The sequence below is a fragment of the Ranitomeya imitator genome, chromosome 3 (assembly GCF_032444005.1).
Source record: "Ranitomeya imitator isolate aRanImi1 chromosome 3, aRanImi1.pri, whole genome shotgun sequence".
NCBI lineage: Eukaryota > Metazoa > Chordata > Amphibia > Anura > Dendrobatidae > Ranitomeya > Ranitomeya imitator.
The window spans coordinates 254,374,778-254,396,520 of NC_091284.1; positions in this window are offsets into that span (position 1 = coordinate 254,374,778).

Genomic DNA, 21,743 nt, shown 5'->3' on the forward strand with positions numbered 1-21,743 from the left:
AGGGGAAATCTAGCCTTCTGATTTGCCACTGAAACAGTTTTAGCACAAATGATTTGGAGTAGCTAATTGAGCTGTCATTCACATTAACACCTAACCCACGTACACGTCAAGCACCAAGCCTATTCCCTCTTCCACCACGACCTCACTTTTCCCACTCATGTTGTAAGTAGCCTTCCCCTCTTCTACACTGCTGTTTCACAACCTTAAGCCCACAGCTGTCAGTCACCTGTCACTAAATGAACAATCACTATTTATTTTCTTAGATAGTGTGCCTGAACAACACTGTTATGCCTAACGATTCTTAAGGGGAAATCTAGCCTTCTGATTTGCCACTGAAACAGTTTTAGCACAAATGATTTGGAGTAGCTAATTGAGCTTTGTGGCTGCATTACTAGAATAGCCTTATCAATTCTTAAGTGGAAATATGGCCTTCTGATTTGCCACTATAACACAGTTTTAGCACAAATGATTTGCGGTAGCAAATTGGGCCTCGTGGATGATCATTAGTAGGCCTAATGATTTTTAAGTGGAAATCTAGCCTTTGATTTGACACTGAAACACATTTTAGCACACACAATTTGGAGTAACTAATTGGGCTTCATGGCTGCAACATTTTATTAGTACTAACAATTTTTGAGTGGAAATCTGGCCTTCTGATTTGCCACTGAAACAATTTATGCACAAACGATTTGGAGTAGATAATGGTGCTCCCGGAGACTGCCACACAGTTTCTGCACAATCTACTTCGATGCTCAAAGATTGATTTCACATAGGACAAGTTCACTTTCAGCAGCACCAGCGCAGGAGCGACCTCTCTGCACTATGACAATGAGCAAATGGCACCAGCAAAACAAGATATCCACTTTTTATATGGCCAGGGACATGTGACTTTTGTGACCATTCACAGAAGACCTTGTGTCATGACGTTGTGGAAGGTTTCTGTGCCCTGATTGGTTGCCAGAATCAACACACAAAGTTATGTGAAACAAAAAAAAGAAAAAAGCGCATGCCACTCCTGAAAACTCTTGCAAAACAATGGGGAGACAAAGAGCGCAATAGGGTCTTATCCACGTTACACAGAGGAGAATATACACCAAATTTGCTCACCTGGTTAGGATGAGATTAGAGCATATAGATAGCGGCTGCTGCAGATCAACAGGTCTTCACCGACCAGAGAAAATAATGTCTTCAAAGGGAGATTTGTAGTTAAAGTTCTGCGCTGCCGCTAAGATGAATTTCAGGAGAGTATATTTGATTCACAGTGGTTTTATTCTACGCGTTTCAGGGGTCTCATGCCCCCTTCATCAGGAAATACCACCTGAAATTTCCTGATGAAGGGGGCATGAGACCCCTGAAACGCGTAGAATAAAACCACTGTGAATCAACTATACTCTCCTGAAATTCATCTTAGCGGCAGCGCAGAACTTTAACTACAAATCTCCCTTTGAAGACATTATTTACTCCTGTAAACTCTTCAGACACTTCTTTAGGCTTCTTTCAGACGTCAGTGTGTCCCATACGTGTGGAGACACGTACACACATAGACTGATTCAAGTGAATGGGTCTGTGCACATGTCAGCATGTTTCCATGGACCATGGGAAAAACATGCTGACATGTCTGTTTTTACTTGCAGCATCGGATGCATTATGCACTTGTGCACATGGATGACACACAGGGATGTCATCCGTGTGACACGACCCAGCGCCTAAGAAGCAGTGGTGCAGTTAGCACTGTTTCACGATCCCGGGTGCTGAAGACGGCTGTCATCATTCTCTCCTGCTCTGCCGGCAATCAGTCGGTGGCGGCTGATGGAACTATTACTCCCATCAGCCTTCACCTGCTCCCGCTAATAACAATGAGAGCAGGTGGCGGATGATGGGCGTATTCATCAGCTGCCACCTGCTAAATAAATAAATGAAAAAAACAGAGTGGGTTCCCCTGTATTTTTGATAACCCGCGAGGCAAAACTGACAGCTGAGGGCTACAACTCTCAGCTGTCAGCGTTAGCAAGGCTGGTCATTAAAAATAGAGGGGTCCCCACGCTGTTTTTTTTAAATTATTTAAATAAGTAATTAAAAAAACGGCATTGCCCCCCGCCCCCATTTTTGACAACCAACCAAGCTAAAGCTGACAACTGGGGGCTGATTTTCTCAGGCTGGTAAGAGCCGTGGATATTGACCCCTCAGCCTAAAAATAGCAGCCCCAGCTGTCCAGAAAAGGCACATCTATTAGATGTAGCGGTGGCAAGTGGGGTTCATATCACCTTTGTATTGCCTGGTGACATCAAGCCCACTGCTTAGTAATGGAGAGGTTTCTATCAGACACCTATCCATTACTAATCCTATAGTTATATGGTAAATAGAGACATAGCAAGTATAAAGTCCTTTATTTGAAATAAAACAAAACACATTTTTCCATTTTTATTTAAATATAACAAATGAAGTTATGCTCACATAACGCCTAATTCCACTGTATCCTTTGTCTCCTGTAATAAAAGAAAACCTAAAAAACAACAATATCTCTCACCAGTCTGTCCTTCTGTCCCATGATGTAATCCATGTCTGGGGGGATAAACAGTTTTTAACCTGGAGGGTGCCAAGATTGTACCATCAAGGCTGAGAACCACTGGTGAATAAGCTGCTGCGAGCGCAGCTTCGGTGACCGACGGTGGCATCATTGAGGCTACCACCGGTCAGTGAGACTGCGTTCCCAGCCGGGATGAACGGCGGTGACCTCAGTGGGAAAAAGTAACTAAGTTCACCACACTTCAGCTCAGTCATTTCAAAGAAGATCACCGTGAGAATTTCTCACAGTGATCTTCTGTATACTCACTGAGCTTGAAATGCAATGATCTCATCACCGATTTTTTCCCACGGTGCTGAGGTCAATGAAGTTCAGCCCGACTGGGAACAGGAAATGGTATGGGAAAATAATTTTAAAAAAACTGCGTGGGGACCCCTCTATTCTTGATAACCAGCCTCGCTAACGCTGACAGATGAGGTTTGCAGTCCCCAGCTGTCGGCTTTTACCTGAAAAAAACAGAGTGGGGACTCCTCTACTCTTGATAACTAGCTTTGCTAACACTGACAGATGAGGGTTGCAGTCCCCAGCTGTCGGCTTTTACCTGGCTGGTTATGAAAAATACAGGGAAACCAATGCCATTTATTTATTTATTTATTTATAGCACAGGCGGCGGGTGATTAATACTCCCATCAGCCGCCGCTTCCTGTCACTGCTATTAAAATTGTGGCTTATATATTGACAGAATTTTAATTCAATTCGTTACATCGGTATCATCTTATAAACGATTTACGTTGGATCTCCTTCTCAAACTGGAAGACATTACAGTAAATTATTACGTTCAACTAATCAATGTGGAAGCTTTATATGGCAGTATTCAACATAAGGCTGTATCCCACATACGGGCAGCTGAGCTCTATCTAAGATCCAGAGGTATACATACGACTCCTCAGAGCGAATTAGTCTGCAAACTTTTGAAATTTGTCTTGATACATAATTATTTCATTTTTTACAGTGAGTTCTACCGCCAGCTCAGGGGGAAAGCTCCTCTGCATATGCTGACTCTTAGATGAGGTCTAAGGGGTAAGGTTTCTCTTTGTGGAGAGTGATATACCAGATCTGGCTTGTCAAGGTAAGGAGGCTTATTCACCGTGCAATGCTCCTCTGGGAAGTTTAATATGCAAATTGCCTCTACAGAGAAAAAGAGGACTTAAACTCTATAGTGCCACCTGTTGGAAGTAGCGATCCTACAAGTCACAATCAACCCTTTAACGAATCGTGCAATATGAGGATAAAAGCCAAATCAGTATCTCAATTCGCAGACACGGTGTTTCGGGCTGTTGGCCCTCGTCAGTGCGATGCATGAGAACTGATTTGGCTAGATGAGAGGCTCTGGACTGGGGTCTAAGGGGCAACGTTTCTCCTTATGGAGAGTGACATACCAGATCTCGCTTGCCAAGGTAAGGAGGCTTATTCGTTGTGCAAATTCTCCTCTGGGAAGTTTAATATGCAAATTGCCTTTTCAGAGAAAAAAAGGACTCTTAGATGTACACTCTGAGTAATAGTAGCTGTCTTAATTCATATGACAAAGAGGTTACTTACCAATAAGTACACTGCTTTGTGTGTCAGGATCATACACAATCTGACAGCGTGTTAACAATTCTTTCGATTTTTCTACAGGAAAAAGAAAATGTTACTGCAAAAAATATTGCATGACTGTAAACAAGAGTTTAGTCTGTTTACATGCAGTGCATGTTCCATGGGCATCTTAGTCCAGATACCCTGAAATCAGAGAGACAACTTTTTATTTCCGAAACTGAAACAACAGACAAGGGGTTAAGAATATAAATTTTCATATTACTTACATTATCACTCCTTCGCACCTTCAAAACACCTCTACTGTTTCACTCTATTAAAACAGATAAGAACCAAAAGAACTAAATGGAACCGTTTGTCTGTCCATAAATGGCAACAAAATATTACAGAAAAATATATTCTTTATAATAAGATCTTTATTATGTTCAAGCTTAGGTAAAAATTTAAGTAATCATTTCATGCATAATTATGGAAAAGAGACTCAAAAATTAGTTAATAAAATGTATATCGTATGGAGAAAACATACACCTGCATGTAGGTATATCAATACAGAGAAAATAATGATTGCAGCAGGAAACTGTGTACAAGGGTAGATAAAAAGTATTACAGAATATAAGGCAATTGTACCACATACAGTTAGGTCCAGAAATATTTGGACAGTGACAAGTTTTGTCATTTTAGTTGTTTACCAAAGCATATTCAAGATACAGTTACAGCCATGGCTAAAGTTATTGGCATCCTTGAAATTGTTCCAGAAAATGAAGTATTTCTCCCAGAAATTTATTGCAACTACATGTTTTGTTATACACATGGTTATTTCCTTTGTGTGTATTGGAACACCAAAACAAAAAGAGAAAAAAGGCAAACTGGACATAATTTCACACAAAACCCCCCAAATGAGTCGGACAAAATTGTTGGCACCCTCAGCTTAATATTTGGTTGCACACCCTTTGGAATAAATAAGGCTACTTTCACACTGGCGTTTTTTGCAATACGTCGCAATGCGTCGTTTAGGGGAAAAAACGCATCCTGCAAAGTTGTTTGCAGGATGCGTTTTTGCCCCATAGATTAACATTAGCGACACATTGACACACGTTGCAACCGTCGTGCGACGGTTGCGCCGTGTTGTGGCGGACCACCGGGAACAAAAAAACATTACATGTAATGTGTTTTGCTGCCGACGGACCGCTTTTTCCGACCGCTCATGCGCGGCCGGAACTCCGCCCCCACCTCCCCACACTTTACAATGGGGCAGCGGATGCGCAGGAAAAATGCATCCGCTGCCTCCGTTGTGCCTCCGTTTCACTGCTAGCGTCGGAACCTCGGCCCGACGCACTGCGACGGGCCGAGTCCGACGCTAGTGTGAAAGTAGCCTAACTGCAATCCATTGCTTCTCATAACCATCAACAAGCTTCTTACATCTCTCAACTGGAATTTTGGACCATTCTAGTTTTGCAAATTACTCCAGGTCACTATTATTTGAAGGGTGCCTTCTTCCAACAGCAATTTGAACCCCTTAATGACCAATGACGGTTCTATCCTATGACGCAAACCCAGCTTTATGACACTGTGCACTGCATTGAAATCAAAACTCCTTTGGTAATCTTCAGATTCATGATGCCTTGCACACAGTCAAGACACCCAGTGATAGAGACAGCATAACAATCACAAAATATATTTGACTCTCCCCCATATTTAACAGTAGGTGTTACGCTCACGCCCTGACTGGTGGGCGTGAGCTCGGGGGTTTTGTGGCCCCACTGTGCCACAAACCAGACTACCCTGGAAGGGGCGTGACTATAACAGCTGCCTGGGTTTTCACTGGAGCCTCTGATGGTGAGGACAGGCTTGTGCAGCAGGCAGCTGCCAGGTGCTACTCCAGGGTGGTGTCTGGCTGTGGCTGCTGATCCCACTTGGGAGACAGGAACACCTGGATTGGTGCGGGCATTAGGCAGGACTGGCAGAAGAGCACGGCTGGAACACAGATGAGTAGGCTGGCACGGCTGAGACAGGGCTGGCAGAGACACGGCAGAGAACACAGGGCTTGCTAGGACGGCAGGAGACAGGACTGGCTAGGACGGCAGGAAACACAGGACTAGCTGATGAGATATTAGAATCAGGCTGCACTCAGATGACACCCGAGTGCAGTCCAATTGTGAGTGAGATGAAGGAACAGGTAGGGATATATAGTTTGGAGGAACAGGTAGGGACCTGTTCACACAGGAGAGGAGTGAAAGACTGCAGATAGGAATGGAAAAGCAGCAAGCGGTAGCGTAGCGACAAAAGCTGAGCAGAGCCACAAAGAATGTGGAGAGAAGCTGCAGCAAGAGATACTGCAGAAGCTAGGCAAAGTGGAATCGCAAGGATTGCAGAGAGGAACTGCAGCAAGAGGTTTCTGCAGCAACGGGAGCGGAGCAGAGTAAGACGGAGGAGAACCGCAGAAGTGCGGAGAAGCGGTAAAGCCACCAAGATGCAGAGCAGGCAGAGCCGCAAGAGTGCGGAGTGTAAGCAGACTGAGAACACAAGGAAAGACACAGCAGGGAAGGAAGCCACACACAAGGAGACCGAGATAAGACTAAGGGTACCGTCACACAGTGCAATTTTCATCGCTACGACGGTACGATCCGTGACGCTCCAGCGTCGTAACAATATCGCTCCAGCGTCGTAGACTGCTGTCACACTTTGCAATGTACGACGCTGGAGCGATAATTTCATGACGTATGTGCGATGTAGAAGCCGTTGGTTACTATGCGCACATCGTATACGATATATGTTACACCATGCAATCATGCCGCCACAGCGGGACACTAGACGACAAAAGAAAGTTTCAAACGATCTGCTACGACGTACGATTCTCAGCGGGGTCCCTGATCGCAGGAACGTGTCAGACATTGCGATCTCGTAACTATATCGCTCGAACGTCACGAATCGTGCCGTCGTAGCGATCAAAATTGCACTGTGTGACGGTACCCTAAGTGCAGACAAGGCAATGGAACAAAACACAAGGACAAAGACACAGGGACCAGGATATTCTGCCTCCTGGAGGGCGGGCAAAGATCAAGGCAAATGCACAGAGAAAAGCCTCCAGAGAGGGAGTAACATAGAGCTAGACCTGGCAAACTCAGAAGCAAAACACTAACTGAGCAAACACATTGCACAGGCCCAGACCACAGGGTGGAGCTGCCCTATATACAGGAGGCCTCTTGGCAATTGGCCAGAAGCACCTTAGGGAGGTGCACACAGTCTCAATAAGAATCCGGAGTGGCTGGCGCCGCCCCCCTATGCACACGGCCAGGAAGTGTACACAGAGCAGGCCGCCATGAAGCACATGGCATGGAACCAGCAGCAGACAGATCTCACAGCATGGCACTGGGTGAGTGAGTAGATGTAGCAGGCAGGTGGGGAATGGAAGGCCATGCAGTGATGCCGACAGGGTTGTTACAGTAGGTACGGTGTTATTTTCTTTTGTAGGCATCATTTAATTTTTGGTGAACAGAACAGTGATGTGCTATACCAAAAAGCTCTATATTGGTTTCATCGGTCCCCAAGACTCTTTCTAAAAAGGATTTTGGCTTACTCATGTACATTTTGGTAAACTGCAGACTGGCTTTTTTATGCCTCTATGTCAGCCTGGGTCTCCTAGGATAGTGTTTAACTTCAATCAAATGTTGAGGGATAGTACATGCTGACACTGGTGCAACGAGCCTGCAGAACAGCTTGAATTTCTTTGAAACTTGATTTGGGCTGCTCACCACCATCACGACTATCCTGTTTTGGACCTTTCGTCAATTTTTCTCTGCTGTCCACTTCCAGGGAGATTAGCTACAGTGCCAGGGGTTGTAAACTTCTTGATTATGTTGCACACCATAGTTACATAGTTATTAAGGTTGAAGGAAGACTATACGTCCATCTAGTTCAACCCATAGCCTAACCTAACATGCCCTAACATGTTGATCCAGAGGAAGGCAAAAAAAACCCATGTGGCAAAGAGTAAGCTCCACATTGGGGAAAAAAATTCCTTCCCAACTCCACATACGGCAATCAGACTAGTTCCCTGGATCAACTCCCTATCAAGGAATCTAGTATATCTACCCTGTAACATTATACTTTTCCAGAAAGGTATCCAGTCCCCTCTTAAATTTAAGTAATGAATCACTCATTACAACATCATACGGCAGAGAGTTCCATAGTCTCACTTTTCTTACAGTAAAGAATCCGCGTCTGTTATTATGCTTAAACCTTTTTTCCTCCAAACGCAGAGGATGCCCCCTTGTCCCTGTTTCAGGTCTATGATTAAAAAGATCATCAGAAAGGTCTTTGTACTGTCCCCTCATATATTTATACATTAACATAAGATCACCCCTTAGTCTTCGTTTTTCCAAACTAAATAGCCCCAAGTGTAATAACCTATCTTGGTATTGCAGACCCCTAGTCCTCTAATAACCTTGGTCGCTCTTCTCTGCACCCGCTCTAGTTCAGCTATGTCTTTCTTAAACACCGGAGACCAGAACTGTGCACAGTATTCTAAGTGTGGTCGAACTAGTGACTTGTATAGAGGTAAAATTATATTCTCCTCATGAGCATCTATGCCTCTTTTAATACATCCCATTATTTTATTTGCCTTTGTAGCAGCTGCCTGACACTGGCCACTGAATATGAGTTTGTCATCCACCCATACACCCAGGTCTTTTTCATTGACGGTTTTGCCCAGAGTTTTAGAATTAAGCACATAATTATACATCTTATTACTTCTACCCAAGTGCATGACCTTACATTTATCCCCATTAAAGCTCATTTGCCATTTATCAGCCCAAGCTTCTAGTTTACATAAATCATCCTGTAATATAAAATTGTCCTCCTCTGTATTGATTACCCTGCAGAGTTTAGTGTCATCTGCAAATATTGAAATTCTACTCTGAATGCCCCCTACAAAGTCATTAATAAATATGTTAAAAAGAAGAGGGCCCAATACTGACCCCTGTGGTACCCCACTGCTAACCGCTACCCAGTCCGAGTGTGCTCCATTAATAACCACCCTTTGTTTCCTATCCCTGAGCCAGCTCTCAACCCACTTGCACATATTTTCCCCTATCCCCATTATTCTCATTTTATGTATCAACCTTTTGTGTGGCACCGTATCAAAAGCTTTTGAAAAGTCCATATACACTACATCCACTGGGTTCCCTTGGTCCAATCCGGAACTTACCTCTTCATAGAAACTGATCAAATTAGTCTGACATGAACGGTGCCTAGTAAACCCGTGCTGATACTGGGTCATGAGGTTATTCCTCTTCAGATACTCCAGTATAGCATCCCTTAGAATGCCCTCCAGGATTTTACACACAGTAGAGGTTAAGCTTACTGGCCTATAATTTCCGAGTTCAGCTTTTGTCCCCTTTTTGAATATTGGCACCACATTTGCTATACGCCAGTCCTGTGGCACAGACCCTGTTATTATGGAGTCTTTAAAGATTAAAAATAATGGTCTATCAATGACTGTACTTAATTCCTGCAGTACTCGAGGGTGTATCCCATCCGGGCCCGGAGATTTGTCAATTTTAGTGATTTTTAGACGCCGCCGCACTTCCTGCTGGGTTAAGCAGGTGACATTTAATTGGGAATTTTTATCACTAGACATTTTGTCTGCCATGGGATTTTCTTGTGTAAATACTGATGAAAAAAAGTCATTTAGCATATTGGCTTTTTCCTCATCCTCATTCACCATCTCACCCAGACTATTTTTAAGGGGGCCAACACTATCATTTTTTAGTTTCTTACTATTTATGTAGTTAAAGAATATTTTAGGATTATTTTTACTCTCTCTGGCAATGAGTCTCTCTGTCTCAATCTTTGCTGCCTTGATTTGCTTTTTACAGAATTTATTTAATTTTCTGTATTTATTTAATGCCTCCTCACTACCTACTTCCTTTAATTCTCTAAATGCTTTCTTTTTGTCACTTATTGCCCCCCTTACAGCACTATTTAGCCATATTGGTTTCCTCCTATTTCTAGTATGTTTATTCCCATACGGTATATACTGTGCACAGGTCCTATCCAGGATGCTAATAAACGTCTCCCATTTTCTTTGTGTATTTTTGTGTCTCAGGATATCGTCCCAGTTAATTGCACCAAGATCCTCTCTCATCCGTTGGAAATTTGCCCTCCTGAAGTTTAGTGTCCTTGTAACCCCTCTATGTACAAAGGATCATCAAGATCTCTAGAGATGGACTTGTAACCTTGAGATTGTTGATATTTTTAACAATTTTAGTTCTCAAGTCCTCATACATTTCTCTTCTATTCTCGGTTTTCCAAGTTTAGTGTGGCACACACAGACACACAATAAAAGATTGTCAAATTCTCTCCTTTTATATGATTTCAGGTGTAATTTTCATTTTGCCCACACCTTTTACTTGCCACAGGTGAGTTTAAAAAAGCATCATAGACTTGAAACAAAGTTCTTTACCACAATTTTGGAAAGGTGACATTTTTGTCTAGCCCATTTTGGGGGTTTTGTGTAAAATGATGTACAATTTGCCTTTTGTCCACACAAAGGAAATAAACATGTGTATAACCAAATGTGTAAATGCAATAATTTTATGGGAAAAATGCTTAATTTTCTGGAACAATTTCAATGGTACCAACACTTTTGGTCATGACTGTATATAATCAATATGGGCTTGAAGTGCAGACTTAAAGCTTTAATTTGAAGAAATTCACATTCTAATTGGAATAAGGGTTTAGGAATTGCATCTATTTTATAATTTCTCTTTATAAAGGGAATAAAGGTAACTGAACAATTATCTCAAAAGCTGTTTAATGGGCTGCATGGGCTATTCCCTCATTAATCCATCATCAATTTAGCAGGTAAAAAGTCTGGAGCTGATTACCTGTGTGGCATTTGCATTCAGAAGCTGTTGCTGTAAACCACACTGAATCAATTCCATGATGAAGAACATCCACTCAAGTGAAGAACACTTTCCAGGAAGTAGGCGTTTTAGTATCCAACTTTACCATAAAGAGAAGACTTCATGAGAGCAAATACAGAAGGTTCACCACAAGGTGCAAACAATTAATCACACTTAAAATTAGAAAAGCCAGATTAGACTTTACCAAAAACAAAGAAGCCAGCCCATTTCTGCAAAAGCATTCTTCGGACAAATGAAACTAAGATCAACCTGTATCAGAATGATGGGAAGAAGAAAGTATGGCGAAAGCATGGAACAACTCATGATCCAATGCACAACACCTCCTATGGTAAACACGGCAGAGGCAGTGTGATGGCTTGGGCATGCATGGCTTCCAATGACACTTGGTCACTAGTGCTTATTGATGATGTGACTGAAGACAGAAGCAGCTGGATGAATTCTGAAGTGTACAGGGCTGCATTTTCTGCTCAAATTCAACCAAATACAGCAAGGATAAATGGATAGAGCTTCACAGTAAAGATGGATAATCTCATCCATCCAAAAACTATGAAATCAACTCGCAAATTGCCTCTTCTGAGAAAAAGAGGACTTAAACTCTATAGCGCCACCTGTTGGAAGTAGCGATCCTACAAGTCACAATCAACTCTTTAACGAGTCGTGCAATATGACTTAGGATAAAAGCCAAATTAGTATCTCAATTCGCAGACACGGTGTTTCGGGCTGTTGATTGTGATTGTTTAAGGGTGCCGTCACACTATACCATTTCGATCGCTACGACGGTACGATTCGTGACGTTCCAGCGATATCGTTACGATATCGCTGTGTCTGACACGCAGCAGCGATCAGGGATCCTGCTGAGAATCGTACGTCGTAGCAGATCGTATGGAACTTTCTTTCATCGCTGGATCTCCCGCCCGTAGAAGGAATGTGGGTTTAGATTGATTGGTTCTTTCTCCCCCCCTTTTTGTATTGCACTGGGTCACTTTTATTGGCGGATTTTGCACATCACTTTGTGTGACATATATACAATATTTGGTTTTTTATAGGTTTTTTGATATAGTTCTTTAAGCATTGTAGGATTTTCCTTTTTACACATAGGTTGTGAGATACTGTAGTGGTATTGTAACCAGCCAAGTGGTCGCACTTGTCACTTTATTTACTATATGCAACACAGCTGTGTATACAATCATATATTCCTTCTTTTTTTTTTGTCTCCCTATACTATCACATGAAATACTGAGCCCATTTTTCTCCCTCTTTTTCTTTTTTATATATATATCCTTCTTTTTGCATTTAAACTTCTGGTGCAGCTATAAAATAATTTTTGCTGGAGACATATATTTTATCCTGTTGGTGGTTCTAATACTATAATGAGATATAATTTTGTTCCTAATATATAATTTGTCAGTGTGAGCATCGTATTAATTACTTTTTATATATTTTTTTTTTATGTAATTTTTTTTATGTAATTTTTTGTGTATATAAATGGATTGATATATAAAATTCTTTTTATTGATATGTAATCATAGGCACCCTAATAATAAAGCCATATATGTTTCATATTCCCCGCCTTGGTTTTATTGAAGTTTTAAATTAGTCCATGATGTAATACGTTGGTTGTTGGTTCTCCTTTCGCAGTGGTTTTTCCATTGCACTTTCTCACAGTGCACCTTGATGGTTTTGGCTATCGTGTTATTTTCTATAATAAGTTATTACTAGTATCCTTATGATTATTGGGTGTACTGTGTATTCTATAATTTGATAAATTTACATGCAGGTTTATGTTTTCTCTATGCTATAACATTTTATTATTGTTATATAATTTGAATCTTTTTTTCTATCACACTTTGCATAGTATGGCCCATGTTTTTACCTACCCTTAAACATAACAAGATTATTTTCTTTTTATTTAATATTGTGTTGTCATTCATAGACACAAACGGTTACATCGATTCTTATTTGTTTCATGTGTTTTTGTCACCTTTTTGTCCTCATGTTTCAGTCTGTCCATACCAATAATATACACCTCATTGGAGATTGTATCCATTATATCGTATAGAATATTATATTTGAATCATCAAGATATATTTTTCTCCTGTCTGTTTTTGTCTTTCATTCTATGTAAAACCATTTGCTTTTTATTCTTTTCTTGAAGATTGTTTTAAAGATGTAGTAAACGTTAAGTGAACAAGCATGGCACGGTACAGAGGTTCATTTCATTTGTATTGGACATCATAGATGATCAAATCTGCAAATACTTGAATATGGTAAACCATGTGGATTTTACAGTGAAATTTAATGCAAATTAAATATTCCTTATTATGCTTTGGGGTATCCACAGACCCCAAAGTATAATAATCGAAAGATATTAAAAAATAAAATAAATAACTTAATTAAAAAATAAATTACCGTAATACTCACTTTACGGCCAGGCCCACCTTTCCCACTGACCCTGCAGGTTGCTGTATGATCCTACATGCCACTTTTCCCATTCACCCATCGCTCTTATAATCTCCAGCCACTTCCCTCTAGGTTATGGATTCCATGTGAGACTAGACTTCTGATGTCACTGCGATGACTAGGCCATGAGTGACGGATGTCATAAAGTCACAACATGCACCACGATGGGATGGCACGCATTAATGTCGACAGCATAGAGTGAGTCAGCCAAAGAGGGTGCACACAATGAGAAAAGGGGAAAAGAAGAGGTGTGGAGAATCCGACAATGATCTGAAGGGGCAGCTGCGAGAGGTAATTGGTGAGTAGTATTTATTTTTTTAACAGATTGCTTTGGCCTTTACAGGTCAGTAAAATGGCAGCAGCAGCTGGTCACCATTTTGCTAAATTCCAGCTGAAATACAAAAAAAATACATATTCTGGAGAATATGAATTTTTGTAAAGCTTGAAGAGACTTAAATTTAAACTGATAAATTCAGTTATCTCTAAATGGAGATTGTAGTGCACAATTGTTTTTGTCATGACATAACTATCACATTTTTACAGACATACCTGTCAAGTTTTCATATGTGGAATTGGACAATTCACTGCAACCATGCTTTCTTCTGTAAGCAATAATCAGAAAGTTATTTTTTTTGTATTTATTTGAAATACATTAAGTATGGCACATTTATCTATAAGAAAAACCATATGGGCCTATATTGTAGTTACCCATTTGCTATTTACAGTGGGGAAAATAAGTATTTGATACACTACCAATTATGCAAGTTTTCCCACCTACAAAATATGGAGAGGTCTGTAATTTTTTATCGTAAGTACACTTCAAATGTGAGAGACAGAATCTAAAAATAAATACCAGAAAATAACATTCCATGATTTTTAAATAATTAAATTGAATTTTATTGCATGAAAGAAGTATCTGATCACCTCCCAACCAACAAGAATTCTGGCTCTCAGAGACCTGTTAGTTTTTCTTTAAGAAGCCCTCCTACTCTGCACTCATTATCTGTATTAATTTCACCTGTTTGAACTTGTTACCCATATAAAAGACACTTGTGCATACACTCAATCACATTCCATCCACTCCACCATGGGCAAGATCAAAGAGCTGTCTAAAGACACCAGCGACAAAATTGCAGACCTGCACAAGGCTGGGATGGCCTACAGGACAATAGGCAAACAGGTTGGTGAGAAGGCAACAACTGATGGCACAATTGTTAGAAAATGAAAGAAACACAAGATGACTGGCAATTTTCCTCGGTCTGGGGCTCCATGCAAGATCTTGCTTCATTGGGTAAGGATGATTCTGAAAAAGGTTAGGAATCAGCCCAGAACTACACAGGAGGACCTGGTCAATGACCAGAAGAGAGCTGGGATCACGGTCTCAAACATTACTATTAGCAACACAATGCTGTCACGGATTAAAATCTTGCAGGGCTTTCCAGGTCCCCCTGCTCACACCAGCATATCTCCAGGCCTGTTTGAAGTTCATCAATGATCATGTGGATGATCCAGAGGCGGCATGGGAGAAGGTCATAAGGTCAGATGAGACCTAAAGAGAACTTTTTGGTATCAACTACACTCTCCATGTTTGGAGGAAGAAGTAGGTTGAGTACTACCCCAAAACACCATCCCAACCGTGAAGCATGGCGGGAGAAACATACTTTGGTGGTGCTTTTCTGCAAAAGGGACAGTATGACTGCACCGTCTTGAAGGGAGGATGGATGAGGTCATGTATGATGAGATTTTGGCCAACAACCTCTTTCACTTTGTAAAGAGCATTGAAGAGGAGTCGTGGCCGGGTCTTCTAGCATGACAATGACCCGAAACACACAGCCTGGGCAACTATGGAGTGGCTCTGTAAGAAGCATTTCAAGGTTCTGGAATGGCCTAGCCAGTCTCCAGACCTGAATTCAATAGAAAATCTTAGGAGGGAGCTGAAATTCAATGTTGCCCAGCGACAGCCTTAAAATCTGAAAGATCTGGAAAAAGATCTGTATTCAGGAGTGGGCCAAAATCCTTACTGTGGTGTGTGCAAACTTAGTGAAGAACTACAGGAAACATCTGATGTCTGTAATTACAAACAAAGGTTTCTGTACCAAATATTAAGTTTTGTTTTTCTATTGTATCAAATGCTTATTTCATGCAATAAAATGCAAATTAATTATGTAAAATCATACAATGTGTTTTCTGGATTTCTTTAACCCCTTCCCGAATTTTGACGCACCATATGCGTCATGAAAACCTGTGCCAATCCGACCTGTGACGCAGCATATGCGTCATGGCCGGATTGCGCTCCTGCAGGCCGGGTGAAAGGGTTAACTGTAATTTCACCCGGCCTGCAGGGACAGGGGGAATGGTACTTTAGCCCAGGGGGGGTGGCTTCACCCCCCGTGGCTACGATCGCTCTGATTGGCTGTTGAAAGTGACGTTTCACTTTCACTTTCAATCAGAGCGATAGTAATATTTCACCAATAAAAATTGGTGAAATATTACAATCCAGCCACGGCCGATGCTGCAATAGCATCAGCCATGGCTGGAGATCGTGATCTGACCCCCCCCCCCCCACCACCACCGATTGCCTCCCCTCCGGTCCTCCGTCCTGTCAAATGCTCTCCTCCGCCCTCCTGTCCGCCCCCCCGCTGTCCGCTCCCCCACCCCGCTGTCCGATCACCCCCACCCCACCCCCTCATACTTACCGACCTGTGTCCCTCCCGGTGTCCATCCCTCTGTTCGATGGGCGCCGCCATCTTCCAAAATGGCGGGCGCATGCGCAGTGCGCCCGCCGAATCTGCCGGCCGGCAGATTCGTTACAGGTACATTTTGATCGCTGTGATAGGTTCTATCACAGCGATCAAAATAAAAAAATAATAAATAAACCCCCCCTTTATCAAACCCATAGGTAGGGACAAAAATAAAATAAAGAAAATTTTTTTTTCTTTGCCCCACTGGGGTTAGGGTTAGTTCACACTGCGTCTAAGCAGTCTGTTACATATCAAAAATTACCGCACACTCAGACTGGATATGCTGAAAAAGGTTTTAAACCAATTTATTATAACAAAAAAAGAAAAAATAGCCACAGAAAAAGTAGGAACAAATGTGTTCATATCAGACCGAACCCAACGTTTCGACCCACCAGGGTCTTTTTCACAGGGTTACTGGGGAGATAAAAAACAGTGTAAACAAACAGCAGTGGTATGGCAATAATACAGTGAAGAGAAGTCAAATAATCTGTACAAACATAAAATCACCGAATTATATATACAAATGGAAAATATATAGACATAGAACCAGAATATACATACTAGATAAAATAGAGATAATAGATGATATTACTATTAAGGTTCAAACTAGTGAATTTAGTAGAGTATCTCTAGGAGGGAGGGGGGAAAAAAAGGGAGAAAGAAGGGGGGGGGGGGGGAAGAAGGAGGAGGAAGAAAGGGAAAGAAAATACGAGAGCGATAGTAGTAAAGCGGGATGATTACCTTGGCTTCCGGAGGTATGCGCATATGTGGCAAAGAGGAGTGAAAGGCAGGAAGGCAAATTTTGTAGTACAAGTCCTGTCACTATGATAAACAAGGTAATGTTATGAAATTATATATGCCTAGCGGTCCCAAATTTAGAGAGCTAAAGGAAAGAATCGAAGGGAGAGAGGAATGTACAATAATAATATGTATGTCATAGTATATAGTGTACCATATATAGATATACCTGAAATGTCCTAGGTGGGCGCTCCAGTGTCGAGATGATCGACTGATATATACTGGAACAGGCTGTAGGCCGATAGTGTGCCCCAAATAGTACAATTTAGTACATAGTAGTCCTAAAATATGAGGAGGCTATATAAGGTAAGCGGAAAGGATGGACAAGTGGATAATGTAATAGGTAGAAAGGTACCTAAGGTGTCCTTGTGCAGTGATACCAGGTATGGTCCAATAGGGTATACGGGAGGTGGCAATTCCACATGCCCTGGGAGAAGTAGCTGGATTAAGTGTACTAAAATGATAAGGGGAACTAGTAAGGGTGGTATGTACACAAAGTGTAAGATAGCGTGGCTGCCCATCCCGGACCATTTCATTAAGTCTAGACACACGATAGCGCAATTAAAATATCAGATTATTGAACAGGTTCCCAGACCCAGGAGAGGTGGAGATCATGTCAGATTACTTAAACTCAGGGAAACTTACTGGATCCACAAACTAGAGACATTAACCCCCAAGGGTCTGAATAGGGAGATTAACTGGTTATTGTAATGCCTCCTTAATCCTCTTGGTTTTCTTTCTAGACACGCTGAATCTACATTCCATTAGGTGAGTCCTTTTCCTTATACCTTTTCTATCGCCTACCAACTAGATATTTACCTTTACCCCATAGTCTTCTGGCCTTACTGCCCCCTTGGCCCCTGCCCCCTTTTTTATATTCTTTTAGCTCCATTTCCATGCTCCATCCCTAGCTTGTCCCATCTCCATATATGTTTGGACCTTATGTGCCCCCATATAGCGTCACTACTCCATCACCTTGTCCTGCTAATCTTGCCCGCATAGATTAGGCTGTTCCGCTATACACCCTCCCCTGCACTTTACATATCTGACTCCTCAGTCATGCCCATTTGTGCCCATTGCGCAAGCGGCAGCGTTTGCATATTTGGACGCCGCTCTTTACACTAATGCTTACTGCGCAGGCGCCCACGCTCATCCATTATGGCACCGCACTCATCTACCTGTGCTCACTGCGCAGGCGCCCCTACATCTTTCCCCCCCCCCCCCCCCCGTCCGCCTTAGACCATTAACGCCCATCGCGCAGGCGCCTAGCCTGTTCACAGTTACGATACATCACTTCCGGTCCGGCGGCCGCACTTCCGGTTTATCGGACCGCCGGTACTATTTATAGCTCCGATTAGCTCCTCTTCAACACACGGCCCAGATCAAGGCACGGGAGTGCCGCTCCACCACTCTATCCCGCGAGATACTTAGGACCTTTCAGGTACTTTAGCTGTCTCTCTGCGCTGCGCCACCATTGGTCTTTTATTTTATTTTTTATTTTTTACCCCACTGCACCTTCATGATTTATGACCTTATCTTTAGGTCTACTACCCCAGGGCCAGCAGGAGCCCTTGGACCCACTTGTCCATTATCCCCTGTCATTCCAGTGGGCAACTTCACACAGCCTTTTCAGGACAAAGCAGGTACCTTATGTGACGCTCTGTCTGTTACTATCTTACACTTTGTGTACATACCACCCTTACTAGTTCCCCTTATCATTTTAGTACGCTTAATCCAGCTACTTCTCCCAGGGCATGTGGAATTGCCACCTCCCGTATACCCTATTGGACCATACCTGGTATCACTGCACTAGGACACCTTAGGTACCTTTCTACCTATTACATTATCCACTTGGCCATCCTTTCCGCTTACCTTATATAGCCTCCTCATATTTTAGGACTACTATGTACTAAATTGTACTATTTGGGGCACACTATCGGCCTACAGCCTGTTCCAGTATATATCAGTCGATCATCTCGACACTGGAGCGCCCACCTAGGACATTTCAGGTATATCTATATATGGTACACTATATACTATGACATACATATTATTATTGTACATTCCTCTCTCCCTTCGATTCTTTCCTTTAGCTCTCTAAATTTGGGACCGCTAGGCATATATAATTTCATAACATTACCTTGTTTATCATAGTGACAGGACTTGTACTACAAAATTTGCCTTCCTGCCTTTCCCTCCTCTTTGCCACATATGCGCATACCTCCGGAAGCCAAGGTAATCATCCCGCTTTACTACTATCGCTCTCGTATTTTCTTTCCCTTTCTTCCTCCTCCTTCTTCCCCCCCCCCTTCTTTCTCCCTTTTTTTCCCCCCTCCCTCCTAGAGATACTCTACTAAATTCACTAGTTTGAACCTTAATAGTAATATCATCTATTATCTCTATTGTATCTAGTATGTATATTCTGGTTCTATGTCTATATATTTTCCATTTGTATATATAATTCGGTGATTTTATGTTTGTACAGATTATTTGACTTCTCTTCACTGTATTATTGCCATACCACTGCTGTTTGTTTACACTGTTTTTTATCTCCCCAGTAACCCTATGAAAAAGACCCTGGTGGGTCGAAACGTTGGGTTCGGTCTGATATGAACACATTTGTTCCTACTTTTTCTGTGGCTATTTTTTCTTTTTTTGTTATAATAAATTGGTTTAAAACCTTTTTCAGCATATCCAGTCTGAGTGTGCGGTAATTTTTGATATGTGACTGTTTGGGCCTCCTGGTCTGTTTTACCAGCACCTTGAACTATTATTCTTGATCTGAGTGCATACCATTATTCTCCTTATAAGCAGTCTGTTAGACGGACTACGTTACACCACGGCATAAACGCGGTGTAACGTAGTCCGTTGCGGCCACCATTGACAGCAATGTCAGACGCATCACTAGCGCACACCCACAATGGGCATACGCTAGGGATGTGCCGTCATTGAGTGACGGACCCGGAGACGCGGGCTGCAGCGTTTCCGGGTCCGTCACTGCTAGCGCAGATAGAGGTAGCAGATGCTCTATATGCGCTAGCGCGATGCAAACGTCGGCACTTGCGATAGCAGCAGCCCGTTAGCGCAACGTGAACCAGGCCTTAGGGTTAGGGTTTGGGTTACGGCTAGAATTAGGGTTAGAACTAGGGTTAGGGTTAGAATTAGGCTTTGTGCACACAGTGCGGATTTGGCTGCGGATCTGCAGCAGATTTGGCTGCGGATCTGCAGCGGATTGGCCACTGCGGACTCGTAGCAGTTTTCCATCAGGTTTACAGTACCATGTAAACCTATGGAAAACCAAATCTGGTGTTCCCATGGTGCGGAAAATACCGTGCGGAAACGCTGTGTTGTATTTTCCGCAGCATGTCAATTCTTTGTGCGGATTCCGCAGCGTTTTACACCTGTTCCTCAATAGGAATCCACAGGTGAAATCCGCACAAAAAACACTGGAAATCCACGGTAAATCCACAGGTAAAATGCAGTGCCTTTTACCTGCAGATTTTTCAAAAATGGTGTGGAAAAATCTCACACGAATCCGCAACATGGGCACATAGCCTTAGGGTTAGGGTTGGAATTAGGGTTAGGATTAGGGTTAGGGGTGTGTTGGGGTTAGGGGTGTGCTGGGGTTAGGGTTGTGATTAGGGTTATGGCTAGAGTTGGGATTAGGGCTAGGGGTGTGTTGGGGTTAGTGTTGGAGTTAGAATTGAGGGGTTTCCACAGTTTAGGCACATCAGGGTTCTCCAAACGCAACATGGCGCCACCATTGATTCCAGTCAATCTTGATTTCAAAAAGTCAAATGGTGCTCCCTCCCTTCCGAGCCCCGACGTGTGACCAAACAGTGGTTTAACCCCCACATATTGGGTATCAGTGTACTCAGGACAAACTCGGCAACAACTATTGGGGTCCAACTATTGGGGTCCAATTTCTCCTGTTACCCTTGTGAAAATAAAAAATTGCTTGCTAAAACATCATTTTTGAGGAAAGAAACATGATCTTTTATTTTCACGGCTCTGCGTTGTAAACTTCTGTGAAGCACTTGGAGGTTCAAAGTGCTCACCACATATCTAGATAAGTTCCTTGGGGGGTCTAGTTTCCAAAGAGGGGTCACTTATGGGGGGTTTCTACTGTTTAGGCATATCAGGGGCTCTGCAAACGCAACGTGACGCCCGCAGACCATTCCATCAAAGTCTGCATTTCAAAAGTCACTACTTCCCTTCCGAGCCCCAACGTGTGCCCAAATAGTGCTTCCTCCCCTACATATGGGGTATCAGCGTACTCAGGACAAACTGGACAACAACTTTTCGGGTCCAATTTCTCCTGTTACTCTTGTGAAAATAAAAAATAATTTTTGAGGAAAGAAAAATGATTTTTTATTTTCACGGCTCTGCGTTATAAACTTCTGTGAAGCACTTGAGGGTTTAAAGTGGTCACCACACATCTAGATTAGTTCCTTGGGAGGTCTAGTTTTCAAAAAGGGGTCACATGTGGGGGAGCTCCAATGTTTAGGCACACAGGGGCTCTCTAAATGTGACATGGTGTCAGCTAACGATTGGAGCTAATTTTTCATTCAAAAAGTCAAATGGCGCTCCTTCCCTTCTGAGCCCTACCGTGTGCCCAAACAGTGGTTTACCCGCACATGGGAGGTATCAGTGTACTCAGGAGAAATTGGCCAATACATTTTAGGATCCATTTTATCCTGT